This window comes from Notothenia rossii (genome assembly GCF_949606895.1).
Source record: "Notothenia rossii genome assembly, chromosome: 12".
Taxonomy (NCBI): domain Eukaryota; kingdom Metazoa; phylum Chordata; class Actinopteri; order Perciformes; family Nototheniidae; genus Notothenia; species Notothenia rossii.
The window spans coordinates 11,650,310-11,677,967 of record NC_136911.1 but is presented as its reverse complement, the minus strand read 5'-3'; the positions used below and the strand labels follow the sequence as shown (position 1 = coordinate 11,677,967).

At 40.9% G+C, this 27,658-nt stretch overlaps 1 protein-coding gene across 11 annotated transcripts in view; it reads right to left on the bottom strand.

The window, feature by feature from the left end:
* The window catches only part of LOC307026110 (N-lysine methyltransferase KMT5A-like), a 161,126-nt gene that overhangs the window by 57,996 nt on the left and 75,472 nt on the right, over positions 1 to 27,658 (bottom strand). For 7 of the 11 annotated variants that reach the window (XR_013804333.1, XR_013804334.1, XR_013804335.1 and 4 more), the window contains one exon: positions 22,909 to 23,045. The exons of 2 other annotated variants lie outside the window; for them this stretch is intronic. The gene's annotated coding sequence lies outside the window, so the exon portion shown is untranslated. Of the gene's footprint in view, positions 1 to 22,908; positions 23,046 to 27,453; positions 27,597 to 27,658 lie in introns of those variants that run through there. 2 more of the 11 variants (XR_013804339.1, XR_013804340.1) reach the window with 1 other exon arrangement.

Below are 27,658 nucleotides of genomic sequence, written 5' to 3'. Positions count from 1 at the left end.
ATGCTGCAAAGTTTTGAAGTGGGCATCTGTTATGAAGGTGGTTGTGCACTGTGTCAACTACATCCGAAAAAATGGTCTGAAACACAGACAGTTCCAGGCCTTCCTCTCCGAGCTTGAGTCTGCCTACGAGGATGTGCTGTACTACACAGAAATCCGGTGGTTAAGCCGAGGCAAAGTATTGCGCCGTTTCTACGACCTGCTACCCGAAATCAACACCTTCCTGCAGTCTAAAGGTGAAACGGTACGAGAGCTGACCGAGCCAGAATGGAAATGGGACCTCGCATTTTTAACAGATGTGACTGAAATGTTGAACCACCTTAACGTGCAGCTCCAAGGCAAAGGGAAGCTAATCAGTGACCTGTATTCCCACATCAAAGCGTTCGAGGTCAAACTAGTGCTGCTTGTGAGACAGGTCGAAAAGCTGGACTTTACGCATCTCCCTGCCACCCAGAGCTACTGCGCTGAGAAACCACCTGTCCCGTTCCCAGTCGAAAAGTGCAAGGATGCACTGGAAATGCTGCAGGGGCAGTTCAGTGTGCGGTTCCGTGAGCTTCATGTCAACGGTAAAGCAATACGTTTGTTCCAGAACCCCTTTGCTGCCGACATAAATGATGCCCATCCCTCTCTTCAGTTTGAACTAGCCGAGTTGCAGAATTGTGATATCCTTAAAGATGCGTTCAAGCCTGACAGTCTCATTGAGTTCTATGCTTCACTCCCAGGGGAAACCTACCCAAACATCAAACAGCATGCAATGAAGATGTCCACAGTTTTTGGCAGCACCTACATCTGTGAGCAAACCTTTTCCCGCATGAAGCAAACCAAGAATACAACAAGGAACAGACTCACAGATAAACACTTGCATCAGACCTTGAGACTGGCTACCACTAGACTGCAACCAGACATTGAACTTCTCATCAGCCAGAAGCAAACACACAGTTCACACTGATACGGTAAGCACACTGATTTTAACAATTACTGATTTTAATTGCTATAAATATGAAATGTGAAGGCTCTTTTTAATTTGCTACATATGTTGTAAAATTATGTCACAGAGAAAAGCAGACAGTAGCATGTCTTGCCATTTACTGAATATGGTGCTTCTTGTGTTCAATCCGTCATCCCTCCATGCCAGGGCTCCAGAAGGCACTCTGAAGTGAGGAGAAGAGATTGCTGTTGCTGATCCCATCCCAAAGACAGCACAATTCATCAACAAGTACAAATCCAGCTCACCTACATATAGGCTACTGATTTTGATTGCCATTATTCTGTATTATTGTTGTGCTTTAGTTTTGAGCCTACACTGCTCATGTCCTTTTCACCTTGACCTAAAAAAAATGTTAACTGAACATGCTCACCTGGATAGGCATAAGAGTTAGCTAGTTCTATTAGCCTACTCATGTTATTATAATTTTGATGTTTTTTATTTATTTATTTATTTTATAGGCCTATTTATTTGACCTTTATTAAGTGCTGCACACAATTATTATTATTATTATTATTATTATTATTATTATTATTATTATTATTATCATCATCATCAGGCCTACCTATAATTTATAATTTTGAACTCACCTTTGCCAGTGTCAATCACCTCAACTAGGCAGATGTTTCTTACCTTGACAGCTTTGATGTTATTTTTATTAGAAAACAAATAAATGGAATATCTGTGGTATTTCAAATTAAAGCAAAGTGTGAAGACTCAATTGCTACTTTTGTAAACCACTAGTAAAGATGGTAAACAAATATGTGACAGGAATCAAGTGTTGATATAGTAGTGTGGAAGTAGTAGTGGGGATGGCTGTGCCGGGCTAGTAATCTCTTCTACACAATGAGCTGACTCGGCCCCGGCCCCCCATCACAGTCAGGAACAATAATGTGGCCCCCAGAGAAAAAAGTTTGGTGACCCCTGAACTAAAGTATATCTAATCTTGTAATTCAATAATATATAGTCTTTATATATTAAATAATCATAATAATAATGTAAATGTTTACATTACACACACTTATTTGTTATGCTCATATTTTTACCTTTACAATCGTTTGCTTTAATATGCATTATATTTTTTGTATATTTTTGTGTTTGCTTCCTCCTGCTCCCTTTCGGACACATAATGTATGATTTATTATTATTATTAATATGAAGATATTATTAAGATAAGATAAGATAAGATGTTACTTTATTGTTTGAACATTTTAGTTTAGAATGTGCTGTCCCACGGTAATTCAGAAGGCTCAAAGGTCACATTCCGACCATTATTTAAAACAATAGGTGCTTTCACAACGTCTATAGTTTGATTTGCATAGAGGGAGCTCTGTGGCTGAATGGCCAGCGATTAGGTGTGGCGCATTTATCATAGGTGATCAGAGCTAACTGCCTGCCGTCAGATTTCATTTAAAAAACAGATCTGATTTTAAGACTATTTCTGCGCTCTTAAAGAATGAGAAGAATCAGAATAATGCGTATTGAATTGGTTTCATTAATTATTGAGTTTATTTAACACTAGAACCGCCAATCGGGTCAATTTGTGTGATGTGTGTTGTGTGTGTGCAATGTAACTTTTTTTCAATAAAATATTAAAGTCTCCCAGTGCGTGACTTTTCCTGAAAGTGTGTTATGTAGCACCCTATGTTGTTAAAAATTGCATTCTAATAGCGGGATTTGACGGTTTTAGGTAGGCCTATACAAAAACCTCTGGCGGTTCTAGTGTTAAGGTCATTAGGTACAGTAGAAGCCCTTTTTTATCAATAACAAATTTAGCAGTTGAACATAAAAGTAAACTAACTGAGGGTCACTTGCAATGACAGTGTTGTCGTGTCTAACTGTAACCCCCTGATCCCACCGGAAGCGTCTGCGCTGCGGCTGTGCCGCGGTGCGACCTCCTCCTGCGTCATAACACACCAGGCGCGTTTCAAAACATTGCGGAAGCGGAGCGTCGTTTTTTTTTATGACTTTCACAACATGTTAAACTACTAAATGGCTCTGTACAGTACATACAAGTATTCATTAACTTTAAAACATTAATATTTACCACTCCAATAACTCCACAGACTAAACACCAGGCCTTGTCCTTTCTGACGTTGTCTTTGTAGTATTGATGGGTTATGTCATACATATTGGGTGTCTTCATACGACATTGGGTGTCGTGTTGTGAAAAGGGGGGTCCGCAAACGGGTTTATTTGAGGGATGGGCCAGGGCCAGATGAACGTTCCACTTCCTGCCTGCGCTGCGCTGCGCCGCGTCAAAAATAGGGTTCATCCTATATTTTAGAAATTCCTTGCAGCGAGGAGCATCTGGGACGCTTCGAGCCGTGGCGCAGTGTGGCGCAGCGGGTCTGGTGGAATAGCACCCATTGACTAGAGTGGCCGCGATCGCTAAAAACGCCGCAGCTGCAGCGCAGCGCAGACGCTTCCGGTGGGATCAGGGGGTAAGCTTGCTACTCAGAGTAACCTACAGTTAATTTAGCTGCTGGAGAAGAAAGATCGGGGGGGGAGGGGGGGAGAGAGCTGTGTAAATACACAGCTGAGAGCTGCCGTTTCATTCAGACTGTTTAAAAAACGGTAACAACTGACTATTTTTCTTAGCGGATGCATGTCAATTTAAATAAATACATACAACTATTTTTTAAATCAATAAAAACATTTTCTAAATCCATAAAAGCATTTCAATTAATATTGGGAGTCATGTCGTAATTTTATATAAGCGGGATAATTTGCAGGGACTTGTTCCTTATGGGGAAAATAACACCCTTCATGCAGATCAAGATCCCTCCGCTAGGATCCTGATCTGCCGACGAGGCTCCATTAAAATATAAATATTTTTAGTGAATTACTGAGTTTAGGCACGTTAATAACGTTTTAATGAAGTTGAATACAGTATATTCATATTTGTCAGTGATTTCATGTCAATTGTGTGTGTGTGTGTGTGTGTGTGTGTGTGTGTGTGTGTGTGTGTGTGTGTGTGTGTGTGTGTGTGTGTGTGTGTGTGTGTGTGTGTGTGTGTGTGTGTGGTTAAAACACTTTCATGAAGTGAAGGAGGTTTTCCTTCTATAAAACAGCTGTGGGCAGCAGTGAGTGTCACGGACATGAATTCATAGATCAAGGCAGACTGGTGCACACACTCTCCTGTCCTGCCAACACTGGCAGGACAGTCGGCGACACGCCCGTTCTAAGCCGTGTCCCTCACTCCTCACATCCCAAGCTGCATCCCCAAAAAGTGCATTATGTTGTTACATCGTTTCAGATGTTATGTTTCAGTTGTGCTCTGTCTATGTTAAAAAGCCTAAGTCACCTTAATTCATGTAATAAAAACATCTCAGGTCAGTAACACTCAAAGCTAAATGTGCAATACCATGTTCAGCTATGTTACTATTTATAATGTTATTGTTGTTACATCAGAAGATGTACATATTGGAATGATTTCTTAACTTACAGTAGGCTATTTTTCACAATGTGTGTTGGGAGGATTTATTAAATTACTATGAATATTGTCATTGTTGAAGGCTTTTAGAGAAGGGTGAATTATAAGCCTGAATTACATAACATTTTATACCTAAAAACATAAAAGCCACAATAAATAAATCACAATTATTCTAGTTCTTTTTACCTCCCGTATTGCTTTCAACCAACCAGCTTTTATGGTGTTGTTACGTCACTAACTGTAAGCTTGTCACTCAGAGTAACCTACAGTTAATTTAGCTGCTGGAGAAGAAAGATCACGGGGGGAGGGGGGGAGAGAGCTGTGTAAATACACAGCTGAGAGCTGCCGTATAATTCAGACTGTTTAAAAAACGGTAACAACGGACTATTTTTCTTAGCGGATGCATGTACATTTAAATCAAAACATACAACTATTTTTTAAATCAATAAAAACATTTTCGAAATCCATAAAAGCATTTCAATTAATGTTGGGACTCATCTCGTTACTTTGTTGAGAATGTGGCCATGAAATAAGCGGGATAATTTGCAGCGACTTGTTCCTTATGGGTAAAATAACACCCTTCATGCTGATCAAGATCCCTCCGCTACGCGTCGGGATCCTGATCTGCCGACGAGGCTCCATTAAAATATAAATATTTTTAGTGAATTACTGAGTTTAGGCACGTTATTAACGTTTTAATGAAGTTGACTACAGTATATTCATATGTGTCATTGATTTCATGTAAATTCGGCAAACATAAACATAAATGATCGTGGTGAAGATGATGATTAAATTAGGATTAAAAATTGAGACTAAACAACATTATTTTGTTAAATAACAACATGGTGATGTTTTTTAAATGATTACATGTCTCTTATTTAGCACAGAGTATGATATCCGTGACATATGGATCTTAACAAAGTTCCGCTGTACATCCAGCGTACTGTATCTGACTTTATTTCACATGAGCTCCAGTGTGGAACCCCATTGCACCCCCTGGTGGATCAATGATCCATTGCAGCTGGCTTCATTATAATTACATTTATCTATCACGGGGGAGGTCTCAAGTCAAGCTGGAGGTTTTCCCTTGAGCGAGGGCAGATCACGTACCAATCACGGCCCTCGCGTTTCAAACTGTCTGAAATGAAGCGCTACATCTGTAGGTTTTGCAACCACTTCCATTTAACTTCAAATTCCCTTTGAGTAAGTCACACGTTGTCTCCTGCTTGTCTCTATATTATTCATTTGGCTGCTATACTGCTGCACGCAGAGTGGCCTGACCTGGCTGTGTCATGGGCTGTGTGTGAGCTCCGCCCCTCACAGCGTGCCGGGCACATCCTTATGTAAACAAACACGCATGTAAACGCAGTTTATCGAGCTCAGAAAGGTTATCGAGTCCATTTTTATTTATCGTACGATAAGTCAATTTATTGATTATCCCTGCACTGCTGACGTTCCCGTTGATTTAAAACGATCTTGGGGGTCGTAACGGTATACAGGCTGACACTCCCGTTGATTAAAAACGCTCCTGTGGGTCGGAACAATCAACCTATTTGGTCGTATGAGTTGGAGGACTTGTTGGGGGCTGGTGAGAGCAGGAGAAACACACAAGGGTAGGGAGTCAAGAAACCTGGAATGAGACATAACAGGTGAGTGTCAAAATAACACAGGTAGTGGGAGACAATACAAAAATGTACTAAACAAAAACATTAAACATGACTAGACTCAACACTTTTGACGGGACACAACAAAGGGTAGGTATTAAAAAACTAAAAAAGGGCAAAAGCTGTAAAGTTAAAGTTTTCTAGCATGTAAGGCAGCCTTTCTGCTGCATCATGTTTCATTTAACTTATTTTACCTTACTTTACTAACTGGAGGAGCACTGAGTCACGTTTTTGCCTATGTGTAGGCCTAACTACAGGGCACTGCATTTCTACTCCACTGGATGGGCACCTTAGAATGCAATTTTGCTACTTTTTGTTTTGCACTTTGGTGTAAAGAGAGAGATTTTACTATAGATATAGTTCACAAGCAATCCTCCCCAGCCATCATCACACTTCTTAAACAGGGATTATCCAAAACAAATCTTGAAAAAGTACTTAAATGCATACCTTGAAGAGTGTATCCTTTAAAAATTCCCTATCCCTCCACTGACTGATGCTGCCATTTGGAAGAGATGCAGAGATCAGTGGCAGAACCTTACATCAAGAGATTTAAGGTCATCACATACTTATGAAACTTAAAGGGATAGTCAAGGACAAGACAAATACTCAGAAATCCTATCTTTAACAATGTTGAATAAATGACTGTGCAGTGACCTCGTGTTGACTTGGCTGCTGACTTTCAAGTGTGTGCTGCCATGAGAAAAAGAGGCTGATGTTGCATCAGTATGCTAGGTGCAGGAACTGCATCATTTAAACACAGACCATAAATGCTGTCTGGTAGGAGAGGGCTGTGAGTGATGAAGAGAGACCAGAGAGGGGGATGTGCTTCTCGCTTTCTAAAAACCTCCATTAGCTGTCTCAAGAGGAAAACCAACACATACTTTGTGGGCCTGCTTGTGTGTTAGTGCACACTAACACACATTAAAGGCTTCTCAATTCTCTAATTTCCCCTCCTCGACTCCTCGGTCCTCCACTAGTGACCCGGAAATGGATTTCAGCGTGCAATGTTGAAGGACATCTAATTTTTCCAATACACATCGAGGACCGAGCATCGAGGAGACACTAATGGTTCCTCCACGGCTCCTCCGCGGATGTATTTCCGGCTACAGTAATGTTTCAAAGAGTCGTGACGCACGGCCGGACTTATCTCAGCCAATGACAGCTCTGCATGCATCCCCTGGATATTATTTTATTAACTGCTTTCATCGCAACGCGATGTTTACAGTGAGAACAGCTGTGAGGTCTGTGCAGAAAGCAGAGCAGTGTGTATATCACTCAGTATAACAGGCCTATATTACTTTATTTATTTGTATGCTTTAGTTTAGTAGATACCTACAAACAAAAAATCGATATTTTTCTAAAACCGTTTAGTGCTTCACATAATAAAATACACAACGGCTGTATCCTGATATATATTGCTTTAGGAGCTGGGCGTGTTGTAGCCTGCAGTGTGTAGGTGTGTGAGGTACAGTGCATGTGCGTGTATGTGTGTGCGTAGATGCGGCGGAGAGACAGGTCTCAGTTGGTGTGGTGTTCTCTGCTTACTTTTAATAGGCCTACTTGTAAATAAAAGTTTTGGCCCGTAATTTATTTTCCTCATTGTAGCGACCAGAGAGGGGGGGGGGAATTGTATATATTCAAATACTGTATGTGTGTGTGTGTGTGTGTGTGTGTGTGTGTGTGTGCGTGTGTGTGTGTGTGTGTGTGTGTGTGTGTGTGTGTGTGTGTGTGTGTGTGTGTGTGTGTGTGTGTGTGTGTGTGTGTGTGTGTGTGTGTGTGTGTATGTATGTATGTGTCCGCATCTGTAGCCTGTTATTGTCTCATTATACCGCACTGTGAATGAATTACAAGTAAATACATAACTAGTCATGAACACAGTTCTGTCCATCAGACAGAGGGTTGTGCCTCCTGTCATCATTAACGGACGTCTCTTTAAAATGACCGCTCAGAGGAGAGGATTTCTCATTCTCTAAACGCCTGCTGCTTCCACTCCTCTCTCCTCGGTTCCCCTCCTCGACTGCTCTGCTCGCATCTCCTGTGGGCGGAACTAAGACACGAGGATAGGAGTCGAGGAGGGGAAATTAGAGAATTGAGAAGCCTTTAATGTGTGTGCATTATGTGTGTGACAGGAATATTGGCTTATGAATTGCCTGTTGGTGGCGCAATTTCTCTATTAAACATTGTGAAGCTGACCGTTGAGCGGCCCGACCAAGCAAGGAGGCAGAAGCAGAGAGTTCAAATATAACCCGGTGTGGGCATTTATTAATCATGGGCACATGATTCACAGCCTCAATATGACTGTTACCCGTGAACACAGTCACCAGCAACAATGATCTCACACCTACTAACAGGAAAAACAGAGCCTAAATACCCACAGACTAATCAAGCCAACAAGACACAGGTGAGGGGGGAGGAGACAACACAGGACACGAGGGCCCTTTCTCATTTCTCTAACTCCCCTCCTCGACTCCTATCCTCGAAACTTAGTCCCGCCCACAGGAGATGCGAGCGGAGGAGCCGAGGAGGAGAACCGAGGAGAGAGGAGGGGAAGCAGCAGGCGGTTAGAGAAATGAGAACTCCTCTCCTCTGAGCGGTCATTTTAAAGAGACGTCCATTAATGATGACAGGAGGCACAGCAGCCCTTTGTCTGATGGACATATGTGTTCATGATGACTTATATATTTACTTTGATTCATTGACAGTGCGGTATAATGAGACAATAACAGGCTACAGATGTGGACACACACACACACACATATATATGTATGTTTTATATACATATACAATTTCAGAATCAAACAGAGCTCTCTCATAATAACCTAACACTATCAGAGACTGGATATATACCCCCCCTCTCTGGTCGCTACAATAAGGAAAATAAATTACGGGCCAAAGGTTTTATTTACAAGTATTAAAAGTAAGCAGAGGACACCAAACCAACTGAGACCTGTCTGTCCGCTGCATCTACGCACACACTGTACCAAACACCACACACACGCACCTACAGCTCCTAAAGCATGTCATCAGGCTACAGCCGTTGTGTATTTTATTATGTGAAGCACTAAATGGTTTTAGAAAAATATGTAGTCTTTGTTTGTAGATATCTACTAAACTAAAGCAAATAAATAGAGTAGGCCTTTTATACTGAGTGATATATATATATGATATACACTGCTCTGCTTTCTGCACGGACCTCACAGCTGTTCTCTCTGGAAACATCGGGTCGCGATGAGCGCAGTTAATACAATAATATCCAGGGGATGCATACAGAGCTGTCATTGGCTGAGATGAGTCCGGCCGTGCGTCACGACTCTTTGAAACATCTCTGTTCCCGGAAATGCATCCACGAAGGAGCCGTGGACGACCCATCAGTGTATCCTCGGTTATAGCCCCTCCAGAGAGCCTCCTCGACGCTCGATCCTCAGTCCTCGAAGTGCATTTAATGGATTATTATAATAATAATAATAATAATAATAACAATAATAATAATAATAATAATAATAATAATAATAATAATAATAATAATAATAATGGATTACATTTTTTATTAGAGCGCTTTTACAGGTGCTCAAAGCACTTTACAAATACACATTACACATATTAGACATGTAAGAGTCATTACTGTGGACATTACCCACAGGAGCAAATGCGGGTAAAGTGTCTTGCCCAAGGACACAACGGCCTGACGCAGTGGCGGTCGAGGCGGGATCCAAACTGGAGTTCACCAACGCCCATTGATCTGATGACCAACGCTCTAACCACTGCGCCAAAACCGCCCCAGTTTAGAGCAATTTAGATGGCGCGCTGAAATTTATTTCCGGGTCACTACCGGAGGACCGAGGAATCGAGGAGTCGAGGAGGGGGATTTTATGAAATGAGAAAGGGCCCAGGTGAACACAATCACCAGCTACAGACAAGACGGGAGGGGGAACACTTTTCAAAATAAAATAGGAAACAGAGACAGACAAACTAAAACATAGACAGATCGTGACAAATAGTTGCATAAACGACATATGCTTCCTTGCTTCCTGTGAAATGTTTTAGTTTGGAAAAAAGTAATATACTTCGCCAATAATGAAGCTATATTATCCGTAACGGAGGCCAAGATCTATGGCCCCAGAGATCTCCTTCATTACAAACATATTGTCTAATAATCAGGGTGGCAATGCACATTTTTTATCTGCGTTTCAACCCGACCCTTATAGTATTCAGAGGGGTGACTGACCTCATGTTGGTTTGCGATCACAGCCTCAGGCAAATTCATTTTCTTAAAAGTGCCCTGAGGGTGAGTTATTCCCTCTAACTTTGTGCATTGTCGTTGCACACAGAATTAATTATTGGCAATCTCATCCGGCTCAACAGAAATAATTCCCCTTTAAAAGTCTGGTTTAAAATTGATTTTTAACTTGTAACAGTCTTCATTTCTTTGGGGGGGAAAATACATTTTTTCAAACATTCACATCAACTGTTTTGTTGTTCTTGTTTGTTTTTCAAAAAGAAAAGTCAAGAAGACATGTTTTTAGCAAACATCAATATGACATTTTTTATATGTCTACATTTTGTCCTTTGTACACTTATATGTGAAAGCCATCAGGGTAAAAGCTGGATTCAATTAACTCAAGAGCCTGTTTTAACACCACAGAGAGGTACAAACATCAATGTATGTCAAGTCTTTTTAACACAAAACTCCAAAATAAGATGTATAAATATGGGTAAAAGCCGTTAAGTTCTTGAGTGCAGCATTGTGTACATAGTAAAACAGAAGGTATTAAAAGTGGCTGAGATAAAGGGCGAGGTTCTGTCAGGAGGCTTAAATATCAGGAGTTTACTTTAGAGATTATCTGACTCATTTGCATACAGACACTTATGACAGAATCGATAAATCACAGGAGCTCTCACTCTGCCTCATTTTATCAAATGCTGGTGACATTTTCATGGAGGAGATACTTATATGAGAAGGAAGTGCAACTTGCTCTAGAGCAGGGGTGGGGAACCTTTTTCCTCTCAAGGGCCATTTCAATTTTTTCAACATCCTCCGAGGGTCGTACAAATGATTGACCTCTGCTTAAAAATACTAAAATCACAGCCCATTCATTTCGCCTTTCTTTCATGCTGTGCAAAGAAAAAGCAACCTCTTAATCCAGATATCTTACCATGTCTTGCGCATTCACGTGCACGGTTGTGGCATTACCACCAAAACAGAAAGATATGGACACAAGATGTGTGCAAATGTATTTAGTTTCCTATCCATGTGAACATGATTTAAGTGTGTGTGTGGGGGGGGGGGACCCAACCTCCCCATGCTCCCCCGGGAAGATTTTTTTTGTATATGTTGAAGTTAAAAGCATCAATCTGGTGCACTTTGAGAGCAACATTATGAGATCTATGGATACATCAACATCCATATGAAACAGAACTGTAAGCAGATTTTTCTTTATGGATATTTTACACATCACTCCCCTTTTAAACTGTATTCTTGTTTATTAATAACAACTTTATTTTACTGTCATATAGTATTTTATACCTGTTTACTTTATTCTCTTGTTTTTTATAACTATAATGATCATATAAAGATGAGCCTTTACCTCACTGGTTGTAGAAAAAGCTTCTTATATTCGTTAGCATAGCTAGCTAACCAGATGCTAATAACAAAGAAGTTATTGACTGTATGATCAGTATGACAGATTGATAGATCGCAACTGGGCTTACAACTAAAGGCACAGCCACGCAAAAAGTGAAGCATATGTACGGCTCCTTATGGATACTGCAATTTGTGAAGTGCCGGAGCCGCGTTCTGGTGCTCTCCGTCAGAACTGCACCCCTGTCAGACGAGACATAATACCACGTGATGACACGTTAGGCTCGTGTTGTGTTCAAGGACCCTGACCTTGGCCAGGAAAAACAGGTACTCGCTTGTTTAATTATTTTGCGGTCTAGATTTCTTTAATTTTTTTCTTTTTTGCGTGTGTTTATAAATTACCTCGAGGGCCGTACCAAATGGTCTCGCGGGCCGTATACGGCCCGGAGGCCGGAGGTTCCCCACCCCTGCTCTAGAGTGATCCCATGCATGTGCAATAATTGCAGGCAATGCTTTAACATGAGTAATAGTTGCATGATCAAACTAGATCACCACTCTTACTGCTCATGGTCTTTGATGAATAAGTATGCAGACATTTATTCATTAATGAAACCTCTTTTTAATATAATTTTTGATCCTGTATTTTTCCTGATTTTAAACTGCTCAGAGCAGCTGTTTTTTAAAGTTTAAAATCACTCCTGATTGGCAGCAATATCCCTCAGAAATTCTCATGAGGTCTGATTTCATACTAGTTAATATGATACAAATATTGCATGATTGAATCTGTTACAATTGACCATGATGTGTTTGTATCACAAGGTTATCTCTTAACATTTCAGTAGCTTTATTACAATGACAAAACAATTTATATAGCAGTGACAAGGACAACTGCAAAACATTTAAATATGCAGTTAAAATTAACAGAATTGTCCATTCTGCAGTATAAAATTGGCATGACGGATTTTGTATTGTATCTACTGACCATATTGTTATATAGGTTTTTTTTTCATCCTTGATTTACTTTCCAGCTTTACAGTGTAAAACAAAATCATTACAGTTAAGTGCCAATTTAGGTTATTTATTAACACAGGATTTTTTTTGATGAGATGTAAGCTCTTGTATGCCATATGTGAAAACATATAGCGGGTTTCTTTTCGCTGAGGACTTATTTTAACGATGAGTTATTATAATCTTTGAACACTAGTGTTATTACACGATTTTTTTTTTTAAATGGGTCCCCACTTACAACATGCATTAAGAACCTGCCAAGGCATTTGGTTTTAACTCATTTTACAAATGTTTAATGAGAAAAGAGATATGATCAACATGGTTGCTACATTTCAGTTTGGGCTGAACTGCGATAATAATTCAGACCGAAAGCATAACATCCGCCGAGGCTAACCTCCACAAATTCATATCTGAAAAAACGTCCTGTAATAGAAATACTGTATTAAAACCACATAATTAAAAAAAGTATCTCAAGTTTCAAGAGTTGGTTAATTAAGTGTCCATTATTAAATCTACAGCAATACATTATATATATATATATCATTTTTTGTTGACATTCTGAAGTGTTTGCTTACACTTGGAATTACTCAGAGCTTTGACATGAGCTCTTGCAGCTCTGAGTAATGTGAGCTTCTTCAAGGTGACGGAAGATACAGCTATTTATTTTTCTTATTTGCATGCATACACATCTCCTGCGCTCCTGCAAAGCATGATTTAATATTAATGCATTTTATTTATTTTTGTGAATAACTTTGAAAGGGCAGTTGTGATATTATGAAGTGCTACGTATGACCCAGATAGCTTTTTTATTCAACGAAAATCTAAACATTTCCTTTGATTAATAGCATTTCAATCATTTTGCAGCATTTGGAGTCACTTTCTTTTACCTTACCGCAAACTCGACTAAGCCCTTTTGATGAAAGACAAACATTATACCATTGGGTTGAAATCGGGCTAAACAGCTGGCCAGGCTCTAAAAATGATCTCTGCCCCTTAATGTTATTAACACACATTGACTGTGTTGCAAAGGGCATAGTAGAGATAGAGATATTTATATTGGGAGGAAGGTGTGTGAATACTCCAATCAAATTAGGTAATTTAGATTATGCTGAAATTTACCAGACGAAAATAGGCATGTGCTTTGTTCTATTTCAGCAACATGTATTAGTTGCCCTGATCTAAAGCGTTGAACTTTTCTTGTAAATGATAATCAGGAGGGACACATTTCATTCTTGCCTCCTCAGAAATATTCCCCACACCACACAACCTATTTCTCTCTGACTTTGACACTACCAAAATTGAATCCCATTCATGTTACTATTTTTTGGGTTTAATGTTTACCTACTGATCTCAGATAAATGTGCATCCACAGGAGAGAGGAGTAAACCGACGATATATTGAAGAAAGATAACCCTCCAGGACCTAAAATCCATCAGCTCAAACTGCACATTTACCTTGATGTCTGTGTATATTCTGAGGTTATTCACTGCACATTTTGACAGAGCTGACACACGTTATATAAGCAAGTATATTGCTTGTATATATACAAGATATAAATATATCTTCCCATTTGTATCCCTTGTTTTCATTTTTCTTTTCATCTCATCATGTTTAATGTATGTCTGTTAACTGTTGAGCCCCACAGGATATACCATTACCTTCAGTCGTAGAAACGTATATCAGTGTGTGTAATTGGGTCACAATGCAGGTTTTTCAATACTTTTGTTTTTGATTAATCACCTTAAAAACGAATGAACAAAAAGTGCTAATGAGCAAATGTTAACAGGCTAACATACTTAATGAATATAATTAACCACAACATCTACAAGCAACAGTGTCTGAGGGCTTCTTAAGATTTAATAAACAATGAATATTTCATATCCATGTAACGGGAAGAAACTCAGCTAACTGATGATATGAAGAATTTTTTGCAAAAAAAAAACACAAGACTTACGCTGAGCCTCTGAATTAGCCCTGAGCGAAAAAATGCTAATGCCGTTACCACAGAACTCGCGGTATAAAACCCTTATTACTTATCGTAAATGCACATCCAACCCATCGATTAGCATCGTGAGATTACACAGATTCGATAGGTATCGGTATCATCACTCCATGATCAAAATTCGCGACATGAGCAACAAAAACAGACTTCACAACACATGGCTTTAGGTAGCAAACATGGCAATAATTACATAATAATAATAATAATTACCTTTGTTGTTGTCTGATCAAAAGTTGTCTTCAATAGCATTACAATGATAAAAACGCTGCTGAAGGTTAATCCAATGTGTCTGTGTCACTTTGAAATGATTTCTGATGATCCATCAGCAATAAACCTAGTTTTAAGTTTTCAGATTTCAGAGCGTAAGATTTCGCTTTCCTCTCATTTCTCAATGGTAACGTGTATGTGGACATTTTCCTTCGATTCTATTGGCTCTAACGGTTCAAAAGAGTCGATCAAAATTGACCAATGGGTTCCAGAGAAACGGAAAAATACGCCTATTTCCACCCAAATGACCCCAGAGGTGGAGTCAAATGTCACTTGTTTTGAATAAATCTTGATACAGGGTACTTATTATATGTTGTACTTTGGATTCCTAAAGCTTTTAGTCTACTAACCCATCATCCAAGGGTGGTTTTCACTATAAATAAAAAATAATTATTGGACGGACACTATAATTTACAGGTTTTTACTATGTTCAAACTGAATTTTCTTTAAAATAAAAAAACGTCTATATTGATTCTGACTTTTCTACATCCAACTCACAGGTTTATCATTACTTTGAGAAAAAAGATTATTAATGTAACCCTTTTAGAAGTGAAGTTATTGTCATTTGTTGTGGAAAGGTCATTTTCGAGCCTGAGACCTGAAAAACAGGTTAATTATTTGAAATTGATTCATTTGTTTATTTTTCTTACACTTTCGTCTTATCCTCATGAGACATTCATCGTTGAAAATAACAAGTAATTAAGTGTTCTGCCTGTGAAAATAAAGACAGACTGAAAATAAATATAATCAAACTTAGATCCCATGTGAAATCCAACGGCTATCTTTCACTGTGCATACAAACGGTCAGCAACACTTTTGATCTATTCATTATTTCATTATACCTCACATTGATGATGATGTTGAAGAGAAAAAACAATATGACATTTTCACGGATGTTCCTCAAAAAAGTAATTAACCAGTCGGAGCTTGTTATTTTGGATTTTCAGTGCTGTGATTTTGTACAATGTTTGGACATTTATACTTTATTTGTAACAGCTTACATGAAATAATCATGCTTTGTATACCTTGTATTTTTCTAAGGATATTGATAACACATCATTTGAAATATACATGTATTAGATTTGTAGACTTTCCCAGAACTGAAGTTAACATCTTCATATTCCTTTTTTATATACGGCCACATTTACAGACATTAAAGTTAATGTTGACATGCTCACAATAACAATGATACTGTAGCATGCTAATGTTCAAAAGGGAATTTTCTAATAATATAATTATATTCATTAAGTATGTTAGCCTGTTAACATTTGCTCATTCACACTTTTTGTTCATTCGTTTTTAAGGTGATAAATCAAAACCAAAAGTATTGAAAAACCTGAATTGTGACCCAATTACACACACTGATATACGTTTCTACGACTGAAGGTATTGGTATATCCTTTGTGGAACATGTATGTCTGTAACAAATGGAATTTCCCTATGAATATAACTAGTGAACCAACCGACTAACACTGCCCCTCCTCACCTGATGCATCTTGCATAACATCTCCTGTTATCTCCTGTATCTTTACATTCGTTTTTTCTGTAATTTTGGCAATTGCAATGTACAGTGATGCAAATTAGTCGCTTTTTGGCGCCTCCCGCTTTTTTAACGCTGATTTGGGTGACTTGTGTAATTCGTGGAGAACCGAAGAGTTTTCGTTTTGGGGGGGTCCGTCAGTCCGTCCGTCCGTCCGACTGACGGACGGACAACTTCTCACTTCAAAAAAGAAGAAAAAATCTAGATCGCAAAATAATTAAACAAGCGAGTGCCTGTTTTTCCTGGCCAAGGACAGGTTCATTGAACACAACACGAGCGTAACGTGTCTTCACCATAGGTCTTCACGTGTTTATGTCTCGTCTGGAAGGTGTAACGGAGAGCATCGGAACGCTGCTCCAGCTCTTCAAATATTGCAGTACCCATAAGGAGCCGTACACATGCCGCAGTGTTTGCGAGGCTGTGTCTTTAGTTGTAAGCACAGTGGCGATCTGTTGTTATTAGCATCTGGTTAGCTAGCTATGCTAACGAATTTAAAGAGCTTTTCTACAACCAGGTGGAAGAGAGCTCTCTCCTGAGAGGCTCAAATAACCTCAGCTCAGTGAGGTTAAGGCACACCTTGATATGATCATTATAGTTATTAATGAGACATTAGAGACTCAATTATTAACAGGTATAAAATACTATATGACAGTAACAAAAAAAAGTTGTTAAAAATAACAGGAATAGAGTTTGAAAGGGGAGTGATTTGTAAAATATTCAAAAAGAAAAATCTGTCATTGTCAGACGGTATATTACGCTGTTTTTTTCTGCTTCTAATAGTTCTCTCTATTTTCTCCATATGTGTTTGCATCACTGAATGTACTTTAGTGAGTTATCATGTTGATTATACTGTAAAGTCTGATTCGGCCTTCATGCTTACCTCTAAGGTCAATACATAAATATTCATTATTTCCACTGCAAAATTCATTTTCGGCAAGTCTTTTAAAACAGCACAAGTCTTTCTTTGGAAACAAAAGGGAAAGTAACCTGAATTAAAGAAATGTGACTGATGCAAGTATTCGGGTTTCTTGACAGTATTTCTAAGACATGGACTATGGCTATGCTAAAGACTCATTAAATACATTATAAACAATACAAAAATATCAAAAGAACCCAAAACATGTCAATTGTTTTATTAATGTGATTGGTTTTCATATAAAAAATTCTGCATACATTTATAGCTTTTTGAATAGTAGCAATTATTTTAAGAATATACTTATAGATAGATAGATAGATATGTGGCAGTAGCCCAGCGTTTCTCAAAGTGTGGGGCACGCCCCACTGGTGGGGTGCAGAGATGTGATAGGTGGGTCACGAAATACAAAAATAATAATAATAATAATAAATAAAAAACATAATGTTTTCTTTTTTTTTCTCACACTGGTGGAATATCAAAACAACAAAAAATATATATAAAGAAAAATATAATTTGTTTTAATGTTTTTAAATATTATTTTGTAGAATATCTTAGGCCCTCCGAGACACTGGTAAAAATCTCTCATACACACATGTGAAATGCTCTCACAGACACACACAACAGCGTTGCAGTCGGGAAGAAAAGCAATGTGGAGCGAGAGAGAGAGCGAGAGAGCGAGAGAGCGAGAGAGCAAGAGAGAGAGCACACCTTTATCTTTTTAATAAAGTTGTAAAAAATAAAGTAAGAAATCATTCCAATGTGTATTATAGGACAGTAAAAAGTTTAAAAGGGGAGGGATTAGTAAAATATGCATAAATAAAAAGAAAGAATGCTAACTAGGTAACATAAGATAAGAATAAACAAGTTTAAATGATTTATTGTGATCATATTCTAAAGATGTTTGGATTAGTGAAAAGTATACAGCTCCCTTTCATGTGAGTGTTGAGAGCTGTATCCATAAATTAATGTTGTACTCAAAGTAAGGCTGCTCGATTATGGCAAAAATCATAATCTCGATTATTTGGGTCAATAATTGATATTACGATTATTAAAAACGATTAAGCATTTACTTTGAAAACATCAATTTATTGAAGAAAATAATTTGAAAAGTATGTTTTTAACAGTTGATTACCCTGAACTTTAAGTATAATTCAACTGAAAAACCTATTTAAAAAAAAAAAAATCGTTTTATTTCGATGATGTTGTTTTCATAATCGTTGCAAGCCAAAATCGTAAGTGCGATTAAAATACGATTAATTGAGCAGCCCTAGCTCAAAGTGCACCAGATTGATGCATTTAACTTCAACATTTAAAAAAAAAACTTCCTGGGGGTGCATGCGCCCAGACCCCCCCAGAGGATGTGACGTCCACCACCAAATAAAGCAGGTTAAAATAATTAAATTGCATACATTTTATTTTAGTAAACACTGAAAACGGGTCCCACGAACCCAAACAGCAAACAAAGGTTAAAGGTAGCATATAATAATATTAAAATGTGCTAAATATATACACTGCAAAAAAACAAAAAAGAGGAGTAAAAGTAGCTCACGACTTGTTTTATTTTTTGAAAGTAGCTCTCATCCTAAAAAAGGTTGGAGACCCCTGTTATAGAACGATACATTTGACCATTTTAAGCTTGGCCTACCATTTTATTGGAGCAATGAGGAACAGGTGGGGCTTGAAAAGGCCCACCTGTTCAAAGTGGGGAGTGACATGAAAAGTTTGAGAACCACTGCAGTAGTACAAAAATATACAATTTTATTAAGCACAAGTCAAAAGTTAAAATGCAGTTCAAAACAGTCGCACAGGGCTGTAACACAAAGGGAAACAATGAATTAGGGGCTTAGGCTTACCAGTGGGGGGGTAGGGTTGACAAGTGAGTGGAAGGATCCCCAAACAAACCAAACTTAAATCACCCCAGTCATACATGCAGGAAATCAAATCCCGTAGGAGCACATCACACACAAAAGAAGGGAGGAAAACCACCACCTTGGACACCAGCACCACCACCTTCAGCTCTCAGTAAACAAAGAGGGAAACACAGTTAATGGGGGCAAAATACGTAACTCAAAATAATAAACAAACACAATATCAAATATAGATATTACAGATGATAACAGATGATAACAACTTGTCATTATTTCCACTGCAAAATTCATTTTCGGCAAGTCTTTTAAAACAGCACAAGTCTTTCTTTGGAAACAAAAGGGAAAGTAACCTGAATTAAAGAAATGTGACGAATGCAAGTATTCTGGTTTCTTGACGGTATTGCTAAGACATGGACTATGGCTATGCTAAAGACTCATAACAATAATAATAACAACTTGTGTAAACATTTAAAATGAAAAAAATCACAAGAGAAAAGGTTCAGTCAAACAAAAATAAACAATTAACTAGAACAAAATAAACAAAGTAGTTTAAATCAAGTTGGCCAAAGTAAGGACAAGTTATAGAGGTAATTAGCCCCAGAGTTCAGTGACTTCCACACTTCAAGTGTCGGCCCAAGCAAGGCAGCAGGAAGGCGTGCAGTTAAAGCAGCACTTTACTGGTGAGCGAGCCTCCGCAGTCGACGGCGCAAAGTGAAATAAAAAATTCAAGGGAAATAAAAATGTAAAAATTCAAGTGAAAAAAATGTGAATGTTCAAATTCAGATCCCAAAAATTCAAGTGAAAAAAATTTGAATGCACAATTTCCGTGTATAATATTTGAGTAAAAAATGTCGGTGTATACAATTCGATGTCCAAAATTGCAATGCAGCATCATCCGGGCCAGCGCCATATAGATAGAAGAGTTGCGACATCTCCGTTCACTCCAATGGACCAATTTCTTTACAGCAATGGCGGATCGTGGAGCCTTCAATAGTTCCCCGGAAGTTAGCTTGCCGCTGACCTCCGGGGCTATCTGCGGCTAGCAGCGCGGTAGAGTTGCAGCATAATAGACCGTTCGTGATGGACTTTTAAAGGTAAGAAGAACTTTAAAGATTTATATTGCAGATATTATCAGCACATCTGAGTCAAATTAACATGTGTATTAAAGGATGTTAGTGGATTATCCCTAAATCAGTAGATTTAGGGAACGTTTATAGATATCAGATTAGGCTAGGACACCGGATAAAGTTAGCAACACACGTTAACCATGCACAGCCTATTCATCCGTTCTCCTAATGTTATTTCAACCCAACGTTGTGGAATTTGAGAAAAAGGGCTTCTAAACATGATTTTTTTTTGTGGGGTGGAGGAATATAATATTAGATAAATATAACATTGGGGAACTTGTGATTGTAATGAGTGGAAATTGAGAAATTACGATCTCCATTTTGGAGTTTAATACTACTGTTGTATATTAGAGATGGGCGAGTCCTGATTCATCCGGATCATTAACCCGGATCCTAGAAATGAGCTGGTCGTGACGAGTCTCCCCTCTGCATTAACCCGAGTCCTTTGAGTCCTACACCTGGTGTGATTTACAAATTAAAACTATCAATTGCGTCACTCGCTACTCTCTTTATAACATGCAAAATAATATTACAACGTACCCCAGTTCATCTGCCTACCCTTTAGCAAGTAGGATAGCTTCCAGAAGTTATCGTTTGGCTCAGGGGAGGGGAGGCGGATCAGTCAAACTTCCTGCAGACTCGTGGGGACTCAGAGCCGCGGGAGCCGGCTATATTATGCACGAGTCAACAGCAGACTCAGAGATTCGCAAATCCTGACTCACTGTGCAAAACATAGCAGACTTGTGCGGACTCAGAGCCGTAACCGTATAGCAGCAGATCCAGCAGACTCGTCGTCATGCACGAGTCAACAGCAGACTCAGAGATTCGCAAATCCTGACTCACTGTGCCAAACATAGCAGACTTGTGCGGACTCAGAGCCGTAACCGTATAGCAGCAGATCCAGAGATCCAGCAGACTCGTCGTCATGCACGAGTCAACAGCAGACTCAGATTCGCCAAATCACAAAATAAACCTTTTTTTTTGTGATCAACATTTTTTATTAAAGCAAAAGGCACTGTGTAGCGGAGGTTAATATAACGTCAGTTTAATATGCTCGTGAAATGCAACAACTTTTCGGTTTCACCGGTAGGATTTCTACTGTCTTGGTGACGCTGACTCATATGACTCATATGACTCAAATGACTCGTATGATCCGGATCTCTTCAATGACTGACTCATAAGACTCCAAGTCCATAAAAGGATCCGGATTTCCCATCTCTATTGTATATAAGTAAGCATACTAAACATGTATTCTATCACTGTATTATATAAGTAATCTTGTTAGTGTATATTAATAACCTACTGTATGGCAGGTGGAGGGGCAGTGATGTTACAGGTGGAGGAGCAGGGATGTTGGCTGGGTGCTGGCAGGTGGAGGAGCAGTGGTGCTGGCAGGTGGAGGGGCAGTGATGTTACAAGTAGAGGGACAGTGATGTTACAGGTGGAGGAGCAGGGATGTTGGCTGGGTGCTGGCAGGTGGATGAGCAGTGGTGCTGGCAGGTGGATGAGCAGTGGTGCTGGCAGGTGGAGGAGCAATGGTTAGTCCAAATATTTCCATTGCAACGACTAATGGGTTTGATAGCAGCTGTGGATTTTTTTGGGGGTTGCTGGATGTTGAAGCTTGGCTGCTGTTGTTCCTTTTCACCTTTTTGGATTGGCTCTTGCTTCCAAGATGGCCATCTTTTTTTCCTGTCATTTCGGATTTGTTTTGCCTCGATTCTCAGCCTCAGCCGTATGAATCTTCTAATGATTTTGTCTTGTACTCCACAGCATGACGGAAGCCCGCTGGAGAGTGCCTGAGCTTCTTTCTCCAAGACACCCACTGCATTGGGGAGCTGCATGATGGAGGAACCAGTCTTGGTCCTAAATAGTTCCTCAAATTGATGAATGAAATCAAAGGCTTCTTGGGAGTTTTGTAACCTGTTGGTCCGGCAGCAAAGCACATTTTTAAAGCCTTCTTAATTGTCTCATTGCTCCATTTCATCCCCTTTGTGGTAAGTCTGCCCAATGCCTTAAATTGGTCTTTTGAAAACGTTTTCTTAAGTTTGTTGTCCCTAATTTTCATTGTTTTCTTGAGAGCTGCATTTTCCTTCCTTATTTTTCTTAGTGCATTTTTGCTTTTTTGGTGATTCCTTCTTGTCTCTTTAATTTTTTTTATAGATCTGTTTGACTGGCTGCTGGTTCCCTGGTATGCTGATTGGCAGCTGATTCCCTGGTATGCTGACTGGCTGCTGGCTGACTGGGTGGTGTCAGCTCTCCCTGTCTCTCCTCACTAGCCATGTTCTCTCTTTCTTCACCCTCACTTTCCCTTCTCTCAGTCTCCTCATCCCTTCTTCCCTCAATCTTTGAGACTAATGTAAGTAGAAGACATCTCACTGTTAATTGTCGAACATTCTAAATAGTATACCACTTAAAAATAAGAAATATTACTTTTATTATTAAGAGTTCAGACTCATTATACCTGTGTCACCTTTCACACTATAGCTGTGATCATCAGCTATGGGCTCTGTATTTACAGGTCCTGGGGTGCATCGCGGTGCAGGGGCCCTCCTCCTTTTGACCACAGGGCGATGCACAAAGATGGTGGGAATAGCATAGCATCTCAGCCTAGTCTTGCCCTTTTTGGTCTTGACAACCTGGTCTGCATCAAAATGTGCCTGCAGAGTCACACACACACACACACACACACACACACACACACACACACACACACACACACACACACACACACACACACACACACACACACACACACACACACACACACACACACACACACACACACACACACACACACACACACACACACACACACACACACACACACACACACACACACACACACACACACCAGTTTTGTCTGCCCACATACATATCCCATAGTGGTTGAATGCACAGTATTGGGAAACACTAAATACTTACTGGACATGTTATACTCATTACATACTGTAAAATAAGACCAAGAATGTGAGACAACTTTATACAAATTCATATCACATCCATTACTGATGCCATTTGTCATACTTTTTAAACTCACAAATACTAAAGTTCCATTTGGGAACAAAGACCACACCATATCTCCCCAAGGCAATTTCCCATCCAATAGGGGTGCTATATAGGTGTGTATAACCCTTTCTCCTGTCTGTTACTCCCTCTTTCAGTACAAGAACCGGAGGGGGATTCAACGGAGCCTGAGTACCTGCACTGAGACCCTCACCCTGCAACCTGAGTCTCAACTCTCAGAGTTTTTCAAGCCTTTCCCTGTTATTTGTATTAAACCAAACATTAAGCTTCCCAATGGTGTGCTCTTCGTTTTGTGAAAAAGTGCAAATGCAGTGTTTGAATATGATTACCTCACATATTGTGTTGTGTCTGTTTTGATAGTTAAGTTGCTCCTGCTGACTTGAGCTAGCCATTTTTTCCTCCTCTCTTTGTCAGTGGGGAAGCCGTACATTCTTACTCTTTTTTCGGAACGATTGGAGCATCCCCAGGCAGCACAGCAAACCATGGTGGAGACTATATGCCAGGACAACACGGAGGAAAAGGCACAGACAAACTGCATGACAATTCAATTCAAACAATTCAATGTTTATTGAATTCCATGTATTTACAATGGATGTTCCTAAAACAACACATTTAACGTCATAATCATGATGCTGCTGCTATTCCTTTGATTGTCACCTGTTGGTCTCCTGTCCTTTCTGAAAGTCATAAAGATTAGATTAGTCATTTAGATTACTTATGTCCTCAAGTACAATGGGATTACTGAAACCACCATGAATTTAGAAAATGGTAGAAATTAATCTAATCTGAATTTTGAAGCATTTCTTGCCATCCCCTCCCTCTAAATATATCAATAAACATTAGGAAGTGATGCTCCTGACTACCATACCTGTTTAAGAAGATAATATTTGTTTTAATTAATTCAAAGCAATACACAACAGCAACAGGCTCTTTACGTGGAACGTGTCACCTCTCTGGGGGGAAGGAGTCGGAGCTTGTGCGGGAGGTGGAGCGTTACCAGTTGGATCTGGTTGGGCTCACCTCTACGCACAGCGTCGGCTCTGGAACCTTACTTCTGGATAGGGGTTGGACTCTATTCTTCTCCGGAGTTGCTCAAGGTGTGAGGCGCCGGGCGGGTGTGGGGATACTCACAAGTCCCCGGTTGGGTGCTTCGTTGTTGGAGTCTACCCCAGTGGACGAGAGGGTCGCCTCCCTACACCTGCGGGTTATGGGGGGGAAAACTCTGACTGTTGTGTGTGCTTATGCACCCAACAGCAGTTCAGAGTATACGGCCTTCTTGGAGACCCTGGAAAGAGTCCTGTATGGGGCTCCTGAAGGGGACTCTTTAATCTTGCTGGGAGACTTCAACGCACATGTGGGCAATGATGGAGACACTTGGAGGGGAGTGATTGGGAGGAGCGGCCCCCCTGATCTGAACCGGAGTGTTACTGGACTTCTGTGCTAGTCATGGATTGGCCATAACAAACACCATGTTCGAACATAAGGATGCTCATAAGTGTACATGGTACCAGAGCACCCTAGGCAGAAGGTCCATGATCGATTTCGTTATCGTATCATCGGACCTGAAGCTGTATGTTTTGGACACTCGGGTAAAGAGAGGGGCAGAGTTGTCAACTGATTACCATCTGGTGGTGAGTTGGGTCGAGTGGCGGGGGAAGCCTCTGGATAGACCTGGTAAGCCCAAACGTGTAGTTCGGGTGAACTGGGAACGTCTGGAGGAGGCCCAAGTTCAGGAGGCCTTCAACTCACACCTCCGGCAGAGCTTTTCGGGCATTCCTGTGGAGGTCGGGGACATTGAACCAGAGTGGTCGGTGTTCAAAGCCTCTATTGCCGAAGCCGCGGCGGGGAGCTGTGGTCTCAAGGTCCTAGGTGCCTCAAGGGGCGGTAACCCTCGAACCTCCTGGTGGACTCCGGTGGTCAGGGAAGCCGTCCGACTGAAGAAGGTGGCCTTCAGGGATTTGTTATCCCGGGGGACTCCCGAGGCAGTTGCAAGGTACCGACAGGCCCAAAGGGCAGCAGCCTCAGCCGTGGCCGAGGCAAAGCAGTGGGTGTGGGAGAAGTTTGGAGAAGACATGGAAAAGGACTTTCGGGCGGCACCAAAGTTGTTCTGGAAAACTGTCCGACACCTCAGGAGGGGGAAGCAGGAAACCATCCAAGCTGTGTACAGTAAGGATGGGACGTTGTTGACCTCAACTGATGGACTGTTAGGGCGTTGGAAGGAGCACTTTGAGGAACTCCTGAACCCGAAAACTCTGCCCTCTATGCTAGAGGCAGAGCTGGAGTATGACGGGGGATCGACACCAATCTCCCGGGGGGGAGGTCACTGAGGTCGTCAAACAACTTCACAGTGGCAAAGCCCCGGGGGTGGATGAGATCCGCCCAGAAATGCTGAAGGCTCTGGGTGTTGAGGGACTGTCATGGTTGACACGTCTCATCAACGTTGCGTGGAAGTCGGAAACAATACCGAAGGAGTGGCACACCGGGGTGGTGGTTCCCCTTTTTAAAAAGGGGGATCAGAGGGTGTGTGCCAATTACAGAGGTATCACATTACTCAGCCTCCCCGGGAAAGTTTACTCTAAGGTACTCGAAAGGAGGGTCAGGCCGATTGTCGAACCTCAGATTGAGGAGGAACAATGCAGATTCCGTCCTGGTCGTGGAACGACGGATCAGCTTTTTACTCTCGCAAGGATCCTGGAGGGGGCCTGGGAGTACGCTTATCCAGTCTACATGTGTTTTGTAGACTTGGAGAAGGCGTATGACCGGGTTCCCAGGCAGTCACTGTGGGAGGTGCTGCGGGAGTATGGGGTGAGGGGGTCTCTACTCAGGGCCATCCAATCTCTGTACTCCCAAAGCGAGAGCTGTGTCCGGATCCTCGGCAGTAAGTCGGACCCATTTCAGGTGAGGGTTGGCCTCCGCCAGGGCTGCGCTTTGTCACCAATCCTGTTTGTAATTACATGGATCGGATTTCGAGGCATAGTCGTGGGGGGGGGGGGGGGGGGTTTGCAATTCGGTGGACTAAGGATTGCACCACTGCTTTTTGCAGATGATGTGGTTCTGATGGCTTCATCGGTCTGCGACCTTCAGCACTCACTGGATCAGTTCGCAACCGAGTGTGAAACGGCTGGGATGAGGATCAACACCTCCAAATCTGAGGCCATGGTTCTCAGCAGGAAACCGATGGACTGTCCACTCCAAGTAGGGAATGAGTCCTTACCCCAAGTGAAGGAGTTCAAGTATCTCGGGGTCTTGTTCTCGAGTGAGGGAACAATGGAGCGTGAGATGGGTCGGAGAATCGGAGAAGCGGGAGCGGTACTGCAGTCGCTTTACCGCACCGTTGTGACGAAAAGGGAGCTGAGCCAGAAGGCAAAGCTCTCTGTCTACCGTGCCATTTTCGTTCCTACCCTCACCTATGGTCATGAAGGATGGGTCATGACCGAAAGAACGACATCGCAGGTACAAGCGGCCGAGATGGGTTTTCTCCGCAGGGTGGCTGGTGTCTCCCTTAGGGATAAGGTGAGAAGTTCGGTCATCCGGGAGGGACTCAGAGTTGAACCGCTCCTCCTTCGCGTCGAAAGGAGCCAGTTGAGGTGGTTCGGGCACCTAGTTAGGATGCCACCTGGGCGCCTCCCTCGGGAGGTGTTCCACGCACGTCCAGCTGGGAAGAGACCAAGGGGTAGACCTAGGACCAGGTGGAGGGATTATATCTCTTTGCTGGCCTGGGAGCGCCTTGGGATCCCCCAGTCAGAGCTGGTTGATGTGGCCAGGGAAAAGAAAGTTTGGGTCTCTCTGCTGGAACTGCTACCTCCGCGACCCGACCACGGATAAGCGGGAGAATATGGATGGATGAACAGGCTCTTTAACCAAGGCAACGTTAGCCTAACATGTATATGTTAACAAGTAAACTAGCTGTTCACACTATTCCTAATCTACATAAATATTAGCATTTTTAGCATAGTATTTTTAAAACATATGTAAATATATACACATATTGGTATGTTGTATAAATATTGCAAATCAAAACCTTTATTCACTACTTATTACCAAAAATCGTAGTTCTATCTCCGGTAATCATGCATTCAAATGGCCCACCACGAACTTCCGGGGAACTATTGAGTCTCCCTGAACCACGTGACGATCAAGTATTTTTGGTCCTCCGCTGTCGTAACTCTTCTCTCTATATGGCGCTGGACACAAGGTGTTACTTATATGTGCCCAGGGAGCAGTGGATGGATAAAGGCAAAGCATT